Genomic DNA, 17,350 nt, shown 5'->3' with positions numbered 1-17,350 from the left:
GGCTGTCGTGACAGGGACTCTACATGTAATAAGTTATTGATGTTCAGGCGGTTGTCGGGGTAAGATGTATGAGTGTGGATCTACCTGGAGATTCGAGTGTTAAATAGTGAGGGATTAAAGGTAACGCCCCTGTGAGTATCACCTAGTAATCAAACCTTTGTCCTTTATGGCACTGCAAACCACATAAACATTAGTTAGGTCCTTAGCGCAACATTAAATAATCCCCTTTCCCTGACAAGGACTTCGTATTAAATTGACAGGAAACCAGGTCAAAAACACCACCACAATTGGCCGCCACCGTGTACACCTCCAAAGGCCTACAAACCTGGCCGGCACGTGTTATGCCGGGACCGCAGGGTGGCGGAGGGGAGAGATGTCAGGAGTCGCGGGAGGCTTTGATTGGCTGAGGAGTGCGCCAATGTGACGTCATCGGCCACCAATATAGGCGACGGTCGGACGCCATTTCAGGAGTTCGCGAAGTTGAGTTGAGTTCGTGGCAGACGCAGGCAGGCACCAGAGAGTTGAGTCGCAAGTCACACGGAGTTAGTTCGCCAGTTGGAGTTGGAGAGGACACGCCATTTCGGGCAGTCGCAGTCGAGTTCGAGCTTGGCAGTGAGCAATTGAGAAGCGAGTTGGAAGGACGAGACGTGCAGTCACACCTGCGTTCTCTCCGGTCCTGTCTTCGTGCTTTGTGTGGGGATCGACCTCGTGTGAAGCTGCTGGCTTGCGTTGGGTGCTTTGGAGCGTGGTGCACGGACCTGGTGGGCGGCGAGAGGATCGGAGCCTGGTGGAGCGAGGCCTCGTGGGTGCATCGGGGCCGAGCGGTGCCGGGGTGGACGCAAACAATACAAGACGACAAAGACAGATAAGCCGAGCTCCTTGTGTACATTTTACAAGACGTGTTATTTTCGTAATTAATCTCCCTCGTTTGTGTTTGCTGTCTGTCGTGTGGGGACGTCCCGATTAGAGTGATTAGATTTACCGGGCGGGCTTTTTCACTGGCTTTACTTTTCCTAATAAACCCTTATATTATTTTCTGTATATATTTGAACGCAGTTTTCCTGGGTGTTTGATTTTAATAGATAAGGTTGCGGAGCCTTCGCTGCGTCCCGCCATTCCGCGCGTTGGTGTTGAACTTGAGTCCGCCATTGAGTGTTCGCCTCGGGAGTTAAAGTCTCGCAAATCGGTCATCCGTAACTGTGGTGTTAATCACGGTTACGCGACAAGTGGTGTCAGGAGTGTAGGATTTGAACCCGTCGGACAAATTTTTTTGTCCGCGGCGAGACATCGACACGGTCGGACAATTTTTTTGTCCGCGGGGCGACATCGACACGGTCGGGCGTACATTGCGCCCCGACGTTCGAACGCAAAATTGTTATAGGCGAGGCGGAGAAATTTAGTAATCAATTGGGCATACGGAGCGCGATATCGCGTCTTCGTCAAATTTAAATTGTGGTTACTGGAATTATTAAAATAAATACGCGCGCGGGAAACAATCTTCCGGAAAGCGGATGTCGGAAATTGACGAGATGGAAGTACGCAGCGAGGCCTCCGTCAGCGTCGGGAGTGAGCCGGAAATGGGGGATAAGGAGGATAGCGTTGGAACTTTCCCCGCCGCTGGGACGGCCCCGATAGATCTCCAGACCATAGTAAATTTAATAAATGCTCAGAGGGCCGATAGTGAGCGATTGGGAAAGCAGATGGGAGACATGAGGGCTCAGGGTGAGCGATTAGAGGGCCAATTAGGGGCAATGAGGGACGAAGCGAGGGCTCGGAGTGAAAAATTGGGGGCAATGAGGGACGAAGCGAGGGCTCGGAGTGAAAAATTGGGGGCAATGAGGGACGAAGCGAGGGCTCGGAGTGAAAAATTGGGGGTAATGAGGGACGAAGCGAGGGGTACCGGTGAGGGGTTAGACAACGGGATAAAAGAGGTGAAAAATGGGTTAGAGGGGTTAGAAAACAGTATGGAAGGAAAAATTGGGGAAATGGCACAGCAGCTGGGGGAAGCTAAATTGGGAACAGGAGAGAGTACGGCCCATGCAGATGTGCACGGGGCTCAGGAGCCGGGAATGGCAAAATTGGGAATTGCACAGGGAATGGCAATTGAAGCAAATGGGGAGACCGCAGGTCCACAGGTGGATGGGGAATGTCCACAGGTGGATGGGGAATGTCCACAGGTGGATGGGGAATGTGCACAGGTAGAGGGGGGATGCCCGCAGGCAAACGTGGAGAGTCCACAGGTGAGCGGGGAAGGAAACCTGGAATGCGAGAGTTGTAATGGGGAATGTTTCCCACATTCTGGCCTGGTTGTTTATCGGGACCGTGTGGATGTCACAACACCCCAACCGGGGGATGAATTTGGAATTGTGCAGCACCAGGGCGGTGGTGCGGAGCAAGAGGGGGTAGAGTTTTTGGGGGTCCATGCGATAGAGCCGGACCGGGTATTTATTGGGGATATTGATCAAAGCCTGGCGGGGCCAGGAATGATTTCTAATGATGAGGATGAGTTGATCCAGCGGCTGGAGACCTGTGACAGTCCCATGGAGGTAGAGCTTGTTCAGGCCCAAAGGAGTCTGGGGGAAGAGGTGAGTTGGTCCAAGGAGGTGGTTGGAATGACCGAGGGGACGCTCACTGTACACTGCTATTTGGAAACAGAGGCTCCAAAATTGGACAACCAGTTGGGGGAGTGTGTTGGCTCCGGGCTGGATTTGGATCTTGGAGGATCGGGAGATAGAGCTTCTGGAGATTTGGTCCCTGTAGGGAATTTGGATCAACTGCAGGGAGGGGCAGAACAACCGGTGGTAGAGGTTGTTCCCTGCAGCTGCGGGTTGGCAATGGGAATGAAAATTTGTAAAATAAAATGTAAAATAAAATTACAATGGGAAATTGATTTGGAGCAGCCATGGTGGGGATTGGTCCCCGGGCTGCGGGATTTGGACATGGAGAGGTCATGGGTGATGGCCTCGGGCAAAAGTTGCCCCTTTCAAAATTTGGGTATGCCGGCCAGCTGGGGGGCTGTGATGGCGAGATTTGGACGTGGGGTCCAGCCTTGGGTGTCGAGGTACGACCTGGGTCCCACGGGGGGTCTGGTGGAGTGTGGCGTCCCTTGTCCGTCGGGGCGCCGTCCGAGCTGGTGGCTCGGGCCGGCAGGGTCACCGGACCCTGGTGGGGGTTAAGACCTCCAGGGAGGTCCGAGGTGGTTTCTCAAGCCTGGGATGGCAAATATTGAGGACCACTAGGGGGAGGTGTTGTGGGTCGCGCTTTGGTGGTGGCACTGCGGACGGCCAACTTGGGACTGATGTGGTGACCACCCGGGCATGCGGCCTGGCACTCTCCTCCAGGGACTCTGGGACAACCAGCATGTGGTGACCTGGCATGGTGGTTGGTCTATGGACGCGGGTCAAACCGAATGGACAGGGATGGAGATAGCCTGCCGGACAACCATTGGGGCATCTGTGGAACGTGATGGTGTGAGTGACCTTCCACAGATGCTCCGTTATGATTTATGGACTCTCGGGTTGGGAAGAGAGCCATGGGGATGTGAACCGGGAGATGTGTAACGAGCCGAGCATATGGGCCATGCTCGGCTGGCATGTGTATGGCAAAGCATCCTTCTTTGGTGAGGTTAGTGAAATGTGATAAATGTTTAGCATGGGTAATCTGTGGGTTAGATGGAAATTTAAGGGTGGATTTTGAAATGCCATGGTGGACACTGTACAGTGACGCCATTATTGATCCAGGTGTGTAGACCAAAGTGTTGGAGGCTGTGAAAAAATTAATAGGGTAGCAAGACACAGCTTTCAACTGGTTGCGGGGGCAACTGTGCTGATATTTGGGACGCGGGATGATGGGGATGTAGTTGTGTAGCCTGAGGGTCAACGTGGTGCTGTGCGTGTCCGAGGTGTGTGGACCATGTCTTCTGGGTGGGTCTCCTGTTGGAGCATGGCTGTTGACTGGACCTTGGTGTGGTCAAATGTGGGTGAGCACTGGGGGGCTGCAGTTCTGTAGTTGGACTGGGGGATGATGGGGAGGTGCAGGGGACGTGGCTGTAGGGATGCCACGCACTGCGACCGTGCCCCCCAGGGCCGAGGTGTGTGCGGTAGTGTGTGTTGTGGCAGCAAGTGCTCATCACATTGGCCAGCTGGGGCTGCTGCAGCTGTGTTCCTCGCAGGGGGGGCCGAAGGATGGATGGTGGGTCGCACCCTTATGGACACTCATGGGCCATGTTGGCGTTTTGACTGCTCACCTTGTCCCGGTGACCCTTGCACGGTAGAGGTGCAGAGCTGTCGTGGCCACAGGTAGTTGTGTAGTGATGATCACCGTTGGATGCGGATCCACATACCTGCCAGTGTAGTGGGGACAAAAGAGAAATTTGGAAGGATTTGGTAGGCCCAATGTGAAATTTTGGGAATTGTAGTGGTGGATGACACTCTTGAACCTGACCAACCTGCAACTACCTGCACTTGAGGTGAGTGTTTTGAGGAGTACTGTCCCAGGCTTCAGGATTTGCTTTGGGAAATTGGGGACATGTAATTTGGAGTTGGGAGGCGGGTGAGAGTGATGACATGGCCGGTGAGGGGATGGAATGGGAGCCACAGTGTCTTGTGGGTGGCGTATGTTTTTGTATTGTGGTTACGTGTTTTGATGTGGTCGTGAGAGTGGAACCTGGAGAGTGAGTGATGATTATTGGAGATAATGAGGGGCGATAAATTGTGCTTTTTGGAAATGTGCTAATGGAAATGTGTAAGGATTCAATGATTCGAACTGTGAATGGGATTTCACATTGGCAGGCCATGGCAAGCCTTGTAACACCTTTTACACCATCTATGAATTGTACTGAATTGTGCTGAGTTGTGTGGAGAATTGAATGGCAGCGGGGGAGGAAGTGTGTTTTGGGGACCATGGGTGGGGAAGGTGTGTGTGTCCGCAGGTACAGAGCAAGCTCTGAGGAGCGATGCCTGCGGGCCCCCCTCTGCGGCAATTACCCCTGGCAGCCGGTGGTAACTGGAAATTGGAGCTCGTCGGTGGAGGGTCTGGTTGGGCGCCGCAGGGTGAGGAAGTCCCCCGGTGACCCGTGTTGCTGCGTGAAAGCAGGAGGCAAAGGAGCCTGGTGTGTGTGGAGACCCTCACCGGCGAGGTAACGGCGGAAAGGGGCTGTTGGGCTGTCACGGGGCCAAGAGGTAAAGGGGGGGGGGGCAATGAATTTGTAAGTCGGTTGACTTGTTTTTGGGACTGCGGGCACCACAGCCTGATGCGCCCCCACCATCTTTTGTGCGGTACCTCCCCGCTGCCTAGTTGAGGAATGCACACACACGTGAATGACATCAATGCCATGGTCCTGCAGGGGGTGTATTGGGAATAAGTGCTTTGTTGATTTTTGCAATGCCTTGATGACCTATGGAATGAGAATGAGTGGTTAAGGGGTCTGTGTTGCATGAATGTGGGCGAAATCCACCGAGCCGTGTCACTCACCTGTAACATCTGGACGGGGCCCGTGGAAATTTAGGGGGATGCATTGGGGATGGCCCCGCAGGTAAGGTTGAGTCTTGTGGCATCCACCGGGGGACGCGGTCTGTAGACCGGGGTATGTACAAAGGTTAGAGTTTTGAGTTTGGAAAGATGGTTAAGTTTTGTGGTTAAGTTAGTGTTGTGTGTTGTTGTTTCCTCCCTCCACAGGAACAACGAAGAAGATGTACATACTTGCATGATGGTTAAGGGGTTCAGCATGTTAAGGAAGTGTAGGTAGGTAGTCCGACTCACTTCCCACAGCCCTTCCTGATTTATTTCATAGGTTAATTAAGTGTGTGACAGTAAGTGTTAAGGCTGGAATGGTAGCCCTGCGGTGAACCTTGCAGGAGCTACGGTTCCAGGGGGGGGGGCTGTGTTATGAATTTGGTAATGCAACATCTAGAGCTAGGTAGATCTGAATAGGTAGGTATTCGACTGTCGTGACAGGGACTCTACATGTAATAAGTTATTGATGTTCAGGCGGTTGTCGGGGTAAGATGTATGAGTGTGGATCTACCTGGAGATTCGAGTGTTAAATAGTGAGGGATTAAAGGTAACGCCCCTGTGAGTATCACCTAGTAATCAAACCTTTGTCCTTTATGGCACTGCAAACCACATAAACATTAGTTAGGTCCTTAGCGCAACATTAAATAATCCCCTTTCCCTGACAAGGACTTCGTATTAAATTGACAGGAAACCAGGTCAAAAACACCACCACAATTGGCCGCCACCGTGTACACCTCCAAAGGCCTACAAACCTGGCCGGCACGTGTTATGCCGGGACCGCAGGGTGGCGGAGGGGAGAGATGTCAGGAGTCGCGGGAGGCTTTGATTGGCTGAGGAGTGCGCCAATGTGACGTCATCGGCCACCAATATAGGCGACGGTCGGACGCCATTTCAGGAGTTCGCGAAGTTGAGTTGAGTTCGTGGCAGACGCAGGCAGGCACCAGAGAGTTGAGTCGCAAGTCACACGGAGTTAGTTCGCCAGTTGGAGTTGGAGAGGACACGCCATTTCGGGCAGTCGCAGTCGAGTTCGAGCTTGGCAGTGAGCAATTGAGAAGCGAGTTGGAAGGACGAGACGTGCAGTCACACCTGCGTTCTCTCCGGTCCTGTCTTCGTGCTTTGTGTGGGGATCGACCTCGTGTGAAGCTGCTGGCTTGCGTTGGGTGCTTTGGAGCGTGGTGCACGGACCTGGTGGGCGGCGAGAGGATCGGAGCCTGGTGGAGCGAGGCCTCGTGGGTGCATCGGGGCCGAGCGGTGCCGGGGTGGACGGCAAACAATACAAGACGACAAAGACAGATAAGCCGAGCTCCTTGTGTACATTTTACAAGACGTGTTATTTTCGTAATTAATCTCCCTCGTTTGTGTTTGCTGTCTGTCGTGTGGGGACGTCCCGATTAGAGTTATTAGATTTACCGGCGGGCTTTTTCACTGGCTTTACTTTTCCTAATAAACCCTTATATTATTTTCTGTATATATTTGAACGCAGTTTTCCTGGGTGTTTGATTTTAATAGATAAGGTTGCGGAGCCTTCGCTGCGTCCCGCCATTCCGCGCGTTGGTGTTGAACTTGAGTCCGCCATTGAGTGTTCGCCTCGGGAGTTAAAGTCTCGCAAATCGGTCATCCGTAACTGTGGTGTTAATCACGGTTACGCGACAATATATATATATATATATCTATATAATTATAAAATTGAAATCTTGCGTGTTTGTGTGTAACATTCGATCGGTCCGGGGGCGTGGCTAACCCCTTTGAGAGAGTAGTAATATCCACCATTTTATTAACTCGCATAGCTTTGAGGCCTGTTTTGTAGGCCCGTGGTGTCTTGCTCTCTCTCCCAGCTTTATTTCAAATCAAATTCGATATATCGTTTCATTTTTCACAGTCGCTAACATCGTTTTAGACTCGGTTGAAAAAAAACGGGAAGAAAATCGCGCCACGTTGATATACGAAAATACACCGCCTAAAATAACAGGCATAAAGTATATATCTTCGTTATTTCATTCAACATTATTACCCGGAAGTAAAATATGTTTCAGGAAATTACCGAGAGATATTTCTTCGATTTTTTTTATTATTTATATGCGCATACACTTTAAATAGGTTTATTTGAAATCTTTAATTTTCACAATGTAATTTATTTGTCATTTGATGATCGGCAAAAATATGTTTCAGGAAATTACCGAGAGATATTTCTTCGATTTTTTTTATTATTACCGCTTCCATCTGATTTCATTTTTATCGATGGTTTTAGACTCGGTAAAAGAAATAATTGAGAACATTCACGCACACACGGGAAATTGCAGAGATATATTTTAAAAATCGCGTCACGTTGATATACGAAAATACACCGCCTAAAATAACAAGCATACAGTATATATCTTCGTTATTTCATTCAACATTATTACTCGGAAGTAAAATGTTTCAGGAAATTACCGAGAGATATTTCTTCGATTTTTTTTATTATTTATATGCGCATACACTTTAAATAGGTTTATTTGAAATCTTTAATTGTCACAATGTAATTTATTTGTCATTTGATGATCGGCAAAACGATAGCACAAAAACAATACTATTTGCAGGAAGAATGTCGTATCAACCCTCCGACGGCGCTACGGACGCGGCCAACGAATCACACCTCACGTCTATGGACGCGAATAGCAACATTCCTTCAAGTTCTCGTGCGGAAGCAGTATCTCCGAGGGGTGCTGAAACAGACGATGGGAGATCACGACGTCTTCAGCAGCAACGAGAAAGCCAAAGGAAGAGACGACATGCTGAAACGCCTGAGCAAAGGTCACAGCGCCTTCAGCTGCAAAGACAAAGGGCAAGGATGAGAAGGAGTGCTGGGACGGAGGAGGTGAGAGCGCAGCGTCTTCAGGAGGAACGAGAGAGAGTCAGCTTGCGAAGGGATGCGGAATCTGCAGAGGAGACGTCACAGCGCCATCAAGAGCAGCAAGAAAGAGATCGTATGAGGAGAGATGCGGAATCTGCAGAGGAGACGGCACAGCGTCTTCAGGACCAGCGAGAAAGAGATAGGATAAGGGAAGTTCTTGGGACAAGGCAGAGAAACGCGCAGAATGCAAGAAATTTCACTTCTGCTGACGTCGGTGCGATGGACAAGATTTGTCCACATTGTAGAGCGCTTCTTTTCCAAGGTGAAACAGCTCATTTTTGCTGCACGAATGGAAAGGTGTCCTTGGGAAATCTGGGACCTTTACCCCATCAATTACACGATCTGTTTGCCGGCGATGGACCCACAGCGAACGAATTCCGCAGGAACATCAGACAATACAACTGTCTATTTCAAATGACATCATTTGGAGGAAGCCAAGTTTCTCCTCGGCATGGTGCATGGAGCCCATCGGTCATAATTCAGGGTCAAATACATCATCGTATCGGTTCCTTCTTGCCAAATGCGGATGAACAACCGAAATTCCTCCAAATTTATTTCTTAGATCCACATGACAGCGTACAGTTGAGGATGCGGATACTCACCAATGCTGGTATTCACCGTGATGTAGTTGGAGCATTAGAGACCATGCTGAGACAAGTGAATCCTTACGTTCACTCGTTCCGCATGGCACGCGAGGAAATAGGCAATTTGCCAGAGGCGTTCGTTCTTATTGATCCCAACAGGAGACCAGCTGGTGAACATGAGAGGAGGTTCAATGGTCAAATCGCTGATGAAGTGGGTGTCGTTGTGAAGAATACTGTCGATCCTCAAGCTACAGCGCGTCACATTGTATTGAAAGCAAGAGGAGGAGCGCTGCAAAGTATTTCTGAGTTGCACCGTTCTTACGACGCACTCCAGTATGTTCTCTTCTTCCCATTCGGAGATGACGGATGGCAGCCCGAAATGAACATGACCAATGGCAGGAGATTGACTGCCATGAAATACTACTCCTACCGAATAATGAACCACGAGGATGAGTTCAACTACCTCCTCAGAGGGGGGCGTCTGTTCCAGCAGTATCTTGTTGATATGGCAGCCAAAATGGAAGGCACAAGATTGGCGTTTATAAGACTGAACCAGGCATCGCTGAGGTCTGCTACATACAGTGGCTTCACTGATGCTCTCAATGACAATGACGATTTGTCCAACATCGGACGCCGCGTACTACTGTCATCGACATTTGTAGGGGGGCCGAGGTATATGATGGAGCGATGTCAAGATGCCATGATGTACGTAAGAAAATATGGTAACGCGACCTACTTCATCACTATGACGTGTAATCCAAAGTGGCCTGAAATCTCCAATAACCTGTTTCCTCACCAAAGTGAGAACGACAGACCGGATCTCATTGCGAGAGTGTTCGAGTTGAAGAAAACGGTGTTCATTAAATACCTCACTGGATCAGAAGGCTTCTTCGGGAACTGTATCGCTCACGTTGTGTGTGTGGAGTACCAAAAGCGAGGTCTCCCTCACATACACTGTTTGCTGTGGCTCGATGAAGCTTCAAAGCCGAGACCACAAGACTATGATCGATTTGTACAAGCTGAAATACCAGATCCCGATGAAGATCCAGAGGGACACAGACTGGTGTTGAAGCACATGATCCATGGTCCATATTGTTCCACAGCAACTGGATGCTGGAAGAATGGAGCATGCAGACACAGATACCCGCGGTCATATGCTCCGTACACACGGTGCGGAGACGATTCGTACCCAATATATAGAAGAAGATCCCCAGAAATGGGAGGATTTGAAGGGCACCAAGAAGGGAGGCAACGACGACCTGTTACAAATCAGTGGGTTGTTCCCCATAATCTCTATCTCCTGAAAACGTTTGATTGCCACATCAACGTTGAAATATGCTGCTCTATAAAGTCGATCAAGTATGTTATTAAGTATGCCATGAAAGGTAGCGATCAAGCTACGTATGCACTGCGCACAAACGACGAGATAACGGAGTACTTGACGGGTAGATACATTGGACCTTCAGAGGCTGTTGCCTCCATTCTTGGATTCTCAGTCCATGACAGGAAGCCGGCCGTTATCCGTTTAGGAGTACATCTGCCAAATGAACAACAGGTATTTTTTGCTGGGAACGTTCGTGAACAAAGAAATAATCCCAATATGGCCAAAACCACGTTGACAGAGTTTATGGATCTTTGCAGACGTGACCATTTCGCTAAGACACTGTTGTACGTGGATGTTCCGAGATTCTATACATGGACCAAGAAGAGATGGCAACGAAGAAAACAGGGCAGACCGGTGGAGGGTAACCCTGGAATGTTTGAGGATGACATATTGGGACGAGTTTACACTGTTTCGCCGCGTACTGGTGACCTGTACTATTTCCGACTACTCCTCCACCACGTGAGAGGGCCGACTTCGTTCAAAGTCCTGAGAACGTGTGATAATGTCATTCTACCCACATTCAAAGACGCTTGCAGAGAAATGGGTTTGCTGCAAGGAGACGCTGTCTGGCGCGAGACGAGATGCTGAGAGGACACGCCTTCCCAGACCCATGAGGGATTTGTTCGTTGTGCTCCTCACACAAAGTGAAGTCGACAATCCATTGGATCTATGGGAACGTTTCAAGGACGCTATGGCTGAAGATTATCTTCTAGCTCATCGACGATCTGCAAATGATCCCAATATTGCCATCAACGAGCGCCATCATGACTTGGCTCTATCGTATTTGCAGCAGAAACTGCAATTGTTGAACAGAACTGTTGCACATTTTCACTTGCCGACTCCAACGACTGTTCTTCGTCATGAAGGGATTGCCAACATTCACCTACTGAGAGAACTCCAATACGACACGGAGGAACAACAGCGAATCGTAGACGAAAGGCAGCTTCTGCTCAATGATGAGCAGACAGTTGTCTATGACTTTGCGTGCGGTTGCATCCGCACGAATCAGTCATCAATGATTTTCATTGACGCGCCTGGAGGCACAGGGAAGACGTTTCTTATTAACCTGATTCTCTCTAAAGTGAGAGCGAGTGGAGAAGTTGCCCTTGCGGTGGCCTCATCTGGCATAGCTGCTACCCTCATGCCTGGTGGAAGAACAGCGCACTCAAGGTTCCAAATCCCTCTGACACCGAGGGAAGATGGCGTATGCAACATCGATAAAAATTCCACTATCGCAGACCTCTTTCGAAGTACAAAACTCATCGTGTGGGATGAGTGTCCTATGATCAGGAGAGAGAGTTTCGAGGCTGTGGATCGCACGTTGCGTGATGTATGTGACAAAGACGAGCCTTTTGGGGGGATCTTGACGATATGCTGTGGTGATTTCTGTCAACTTCTGCCCATGGTGAAAAGAGGGTGTGATGCTGACGTTGAGAATGCTTGCATAAAGAAGTCCTACTTATGGCAGAGCTTTGGAATGTTTCACTTGAGAACTAATATGCGACTGACCGACGGAAGTGGGCAGTTTTCAAGATTTTTGCTCGACATCGGCGAGGATAGAATCGAGAAAAATGCCGATGATGAGATAGATTTGCCAGAGGATATACTGCTGACAGCGAGTGGGCTCGATGAGTGCATCGATACCATATATCCATCATTCGCCAATCCGATGGAGGTTTTTTCAGCAAGGTCTATATTAGTGCCCCTCAACGATATGATGCGAAACATCAATTCAAGATGCATCACAAGGTTCCCTGGTGCTAGCAAGGAGTATGCTGCGTTCAACAGTGTGACTGAGGGTACTGATGCGACGCACTTCCCAACGGAATTCCTAGATTCCGTTGAAGTCTCGGGATTGCCGCCGCACAACCTCGAGCTCAAAAAAGGATCCCCTATCATTTTGATGCGGAACTTGGACCCTCCGAAACTTTGCAACGGGACGCGCATGATTGTTGAGGACATGCTTCGAAATATTATAGTTGCGAGGATCATAAGTTCAACGTTTGAAGGCGAAACTGTAATGCTCCCTCGGATCCGACTAAATCTGTCGGAAGCTGAGGATATCCCTTTGCAGCGCTGCCAGTTCCCCATACAATCCTGCTTCGCAATGACGATCCATAAGGCGCAAGGGCAAACTATGGAGAATGTGCTGGTCTACCTGGAGAAACCGGTCTTCCAGCATGGTCAGCTGCATGTGGCGCTCAGTTGAGGGAAGAGGAAAGAGAACGTGCGAGTTTATGTAAATGGAGGATCGTCGACAAAGAACATCGTCATCAGAAGTGTCCTCTGACAACAAAATCGTGGTAGTCCACGGGTCGCGTGTTTTTTCTAAAAAAAACAAAAAAAACAAAAAAAACACGTGATCGGAGATAAGGGCCGAAATCACGTGTCACAGATAAGTGATTTAGAACGCTGGAGAGGTGAGCCTTATGGCTTGCTGGCCCAAATAATCTCCCTGATGATGTCCAGCGTTCGCTTTAGTTCTATTCTCATATCTATTCAAACTGACTGACCCAACGGGTCATGGGTCGTCTAGTATATATATATATATATATATATATATATATATATATATATATATATATATATATATATATATATATATATATATATATATATATATATATTGTTACAGACGCGGCTTTTAGATGTTAGTTTACCGAGCGGTTTGGTATGGCCGCGTCTGCACAGTTTACCCGATTATGCTCGAACGTTGACTAAGTCGCGCTATGCTAAATCAATGATGGAAAAGACACAACGGCTGGATTAAAATGACACGACACCAAGGGTTCAGTTCTCAAGACCTCCGGAGGAGGTTATATTAGGGCGGAAGGTCAGATTACAACGACAAGAGGGACAGCATAGAAAGGCAGGCACTTAGACACACTCTTATATTAGCCCCGACAGACGACAGATAAACAGGACAAAACTGACTCACACGGGGATTGATGGCAAGGAAAGCGGGCAGTCGATGGCTCAAGGTGCACCGTTCTCGGAGGGGGTGCACCGTTCTCGGAGGTACTGCAATACCGGGTCGATGTGTGGAGCTCGCTCAGCGCTTGGAGGTCGCGACTTGTCTCTTCTTCAAGCTCGGGGCGCATCTCACGTCACGTCCGGTAAGTGGCCGCGTATATCCGGCGGGGAGTGACACGCCCTCGGCTCGTTAGCTCCGCCCCAGATGGAATCGGCCCGTTGCTTCTCATTGGGTGCATGCGGGGGGGTTACCGGCTCCGCCCTTGACGAGGGGCTGACAGGGAGCCCCTTCGTGGTAACCCCGTCGGAGCGCATGGTCAATGGCGGCTAACCGAGCCGGTGTGAGGACGCACACTCCCCCGCGCCGCGCCGCCCCCATTCTCCTCTGTTGTTGTAGTTGTAGTTGTAGTTGTTGTTGTTGTTGTTGTTGTTTCATGGGGAAGATGGGAGGAGGTAAGGGGAGGTCCTAAACTCACTACTGGTGCCATACGATCACATTCTGGTGCAACGAAGAGTCAGAATTAATGGAAACGAGTCCTTAACTGACATAGACTAAGAATAACTAGCAAGATGTCCTATAGTTGTCTACGTGAGATGCGGTGAACCTGGGCACGACATTTAATGGGGGAAAAAGGGGAAGGTCGGTTCTACAGAGTGTTATTTACAGGCAATGGGACTAGGGAATGGGGGATTGTTGGGGAGTATTGGGGAAATAGGGGAGTATTTACAAGCGGATATTGAGGCCAAGTCCCATATCCGCAACAATATATATATATATATATATATATATATATATATATATATATATATATATATATATATATATATATATATATATATATATATATATATATATACACCAGGTCGGTACCGACCAACTAGGTCGGTAACTGTGAGTTTTGCATGCACTTGTGACAGTATCTGTATTTATAATCCGTAATGACGCACTGCTAGATGGTTCCTCTGGAACTTTGCAGGCAAGGCGGACGTGCATGGCGATGACGTCATGTTGTCCGCTCATTAGGTTGGAGATCCAGATTACAGATACCATTATATATATATATATATATATATATATATATATATATATATAACTGTAAGAAATAGTAGAAACTCCAAAGTACGAGCAGGGCGTCTCATTTGTATTGAATAAATAATCGTTAGATTAAATAAGACGAGGACGTAGCTTCAGGACGTCGATCTTTAATTGTTTGTTTGTCTTGTTTTGTGATTAAAGATCACAAAAGATTAAAGACCCAATTAAAGATCGACGTCCTGAAGCTACGTCCGCGTTTTATTTAATCTAACGATTATATATATATATATATATATATATATATATATATATATATATATATATATATATATATACATATATATATTGTTATGGTTCTCTCGCCGGCCTTCTTCCCCTTATCAAGGGGGGATTAGTCCCCTTGTCTTTACTGGGCCTGGCAGAACCGGGGCTTGCAACGTCCCTTCAGGACAGCGCCAAATAGGGTTTTGGGACCAAATTGTCGCTCGTACCTAAGTACTCGTGCTGCCCTGGAAGCGAGGAAACAAGCCTCGCACGAACCACGTGTGGTTGGAACACGCCGAGCGGTTTGCGTTCACGTGATCCGCACAGTTATAATGAATGGACCCAGATTTAAGCGATCTTATTCGTGCCACGCTTAGTCAATGATGAAACCACAACGACGATCGAATCAAGAAGAAAGAACAGATTGGTTTAATTATTATTACATGTATATACAGCTCAAGGACGAAGAGACACAGAGCAAGCTTAGACAGACTTAATTATCCCAGGGACAACGGGCCCGTCTCACACTCACACGGGGTATTGCAGACGGGCAGGTGTTCCCCAGCGCGTCCAAGGATGGTCCTCGTCCAGCTCTCCACGGTCCCCGGCACGTCCGTGAAGATGGAGGTCGGCGAAGGCAGGGACTCGTAGCGTGTCTCTCGAACCACGGAGATAATATCGGGGCGAACGGTAGAGAGGACTTTTACGGCAAAGGGCGGGACGGCTTTTACGGCAAAGGGCGGTTACTCTGCCTCGTTCACTCGCTTGGCTGAAATGCGCAAGTTCGTTATAAACGCGCCTGGCTGCGCCCGCGTATATTCAACGACCAACTCCTCTTCTTCAATGCCTTGGTGTTGGTTAGCGCGCGCGTTCTCATGCGATGGTCAAGTTCATCAAGCGGTACAATGCGAGTTCTCTCATCAAGTCCCCTCTCTGCAAGTCCTGTGACGCAAGTCCTGTCGAGGGCTTTCGCGCAGCGGGCTTTATAGATACGCCCCTCGAACCCTCTGGAACTCACCAGATATTTTCACCACGCCCTCTGACGCAACGCCGACGCCACCACCCTCGAGCTCTGATTGGCGGCTTGCGCTTACCGACAGCTCCTGACGCCGCTCCACCCTCTACGCCACCCCCACCTTCTTAGGCCTACCTCGTGTTAACTCGACTAATGAACAACCAATGGGTAGCAAAATGGATTGCGCCTACAGAGGTAGAATGGTTTGCAGAAGTAGGGCCTATTCTCCTGTCTTTACACAACGCAGAACTAACAGAGGAAATGGCCTATTCTCACATATACTAAGACATAACTATACTACAAATGGGCCTACATGTTGCTCGTGTGACTAACTATGGGGGGCAAACCTTTAACATTTATTGACCTTACTGTACACATCTCAAAACTGTAACACTATATATATATATATAGCAGTCCACCCCAGAGAGGGAACATCCACGGGCATGTGTTTCGGCCTTGTTGGCCCTTATCAGAAGAAGCAGAAGCTCCTCTCCACTGAAGCTCCTCTCCAGAGTGAAGACTTTTTTTTGATTTGGAGCCTTTGATCCCCTTCGACCTCTTAGACCCTTTGGACCTTTTCATCCGTTAGACCCCATAGAACCTTAAGATCCTTCAGTTCCTAACTACTATTGGAACATACCCTTTAGACCCTTAGAACTATTAAAGACCCCTACACCTTTTATACACCTTAGACCCATGAAATACATATCACACAAACATCAAAAGATTATTCTTGTAATATACAGACGATACTAGACGATACTTTTTCAGCAAGTAATGCGCAAAAACTCTAAAAAGTAAAAAGCCAAATATATTTGTATAATAATTATTTTACATCATTTTGCACGTGAAAACATTCAGCATTTCAGTCACGTGTTACCATTAAATCAGGGCCACAATCCTTGTCATAGTATCTGACAAAGTAACATGCTAACTGTACAACCTTAACCATAATGCACACTGGAGACAACCAAAGATGAAATGAGAAAGCTATAACAAAAAAATACCTTTGCATAAGCTCAAAGTACTCCCCAACTTTGGTAGCAAAATCAGTTATTTGAAGTGCAATATGAAAGCACATGTTGTAATGTTTTTGGCAGTGTGCATGCACTTGCTCATCTTGGGATTTCATATACAAGGCTTCTTCCTGTTGTCGTTTATCCCTTCTGGATAGTTCATGTAGCCTGCACATTGCCTATTTGGAAGTTTAAAAGACAAAAGGCAATTAATTGTTTTATTCATACACAAAAAGTGAGACATTATGGCATGGATGTCATTTACAAAAACAAAACAATCCAAATGATCTGGCACGTAATTGTTTCTCAAAATATAACTAATGAAACTATATGGCATATTGACACCAATCGTTTTTTTTGTACCTGTATACATCAATAATCTTGCATTTTTAGGGAAATGTTTTTGAGGAAAATGCAGCAAATTCCCCCATAGCAGTGAGTGTGGCGTTTTGACTGCAGATCTGGGTAAAATCAGAAACTGATTGACAAATACTGAAATGATTCACACCCTCAACAGTATATTCACCAAGAGTATGATGAAGCACAGGTTATAATTATCTTCTCCATTCCATCTGATGGAACAAGTCAGACCTAGTTGTTTTGCGTTGAAGAGAAGATAGCATTCTTCAGCAAAGGTCCAAAAAAAAGATGTATTATATGATGTGTACTTGCTT

At 48.0% G+C, this 17,350-nt stretch overlaps 1 long non-coding RNA gene across 1 annotated transcript in view; it reads right to left on the bottom strand.

Annotated features, from left to right (window-relative positions):
- The window catches only part of LOC144889475 (uncharacterized), a 28,936-nt gene extending 12,088 nt beyond the window's left edge, over window positions 1-16,848 (bottom strand). The window contains exon 1 of the long non-coding RNA XR_013621761.1: window positions 16,668-16,848. This is a non-coding gene — a long non-coding RNA (uncharacterized LOC144889475). The remainder of the gene's footprint in view (window positions 1-16,667) is intronic.
- Between the last annotated feature and the right edge of the window lie 502 nt (window positions 16,849-17,350).

This window comes from Myxine glutinosa, chromosome 1 (genome assembly GCF_964187855.1).
Source record: "Myxine glutinosa chromosome 1, kmMyxGlut1.1, whole genome shotgun sequence".
NCBI classification, from domain to species: domain Eukaryota; kingdom Metazoa; phylum Chordata; class Myxini; order Myxiniformes; family Myxinidae; genus Myxine; species Myxine glutinosa.
Note: the sequence above shows the minus strand (reverse complement) of the source record. Positions and strands in the feature narration are given on the sequence as shown.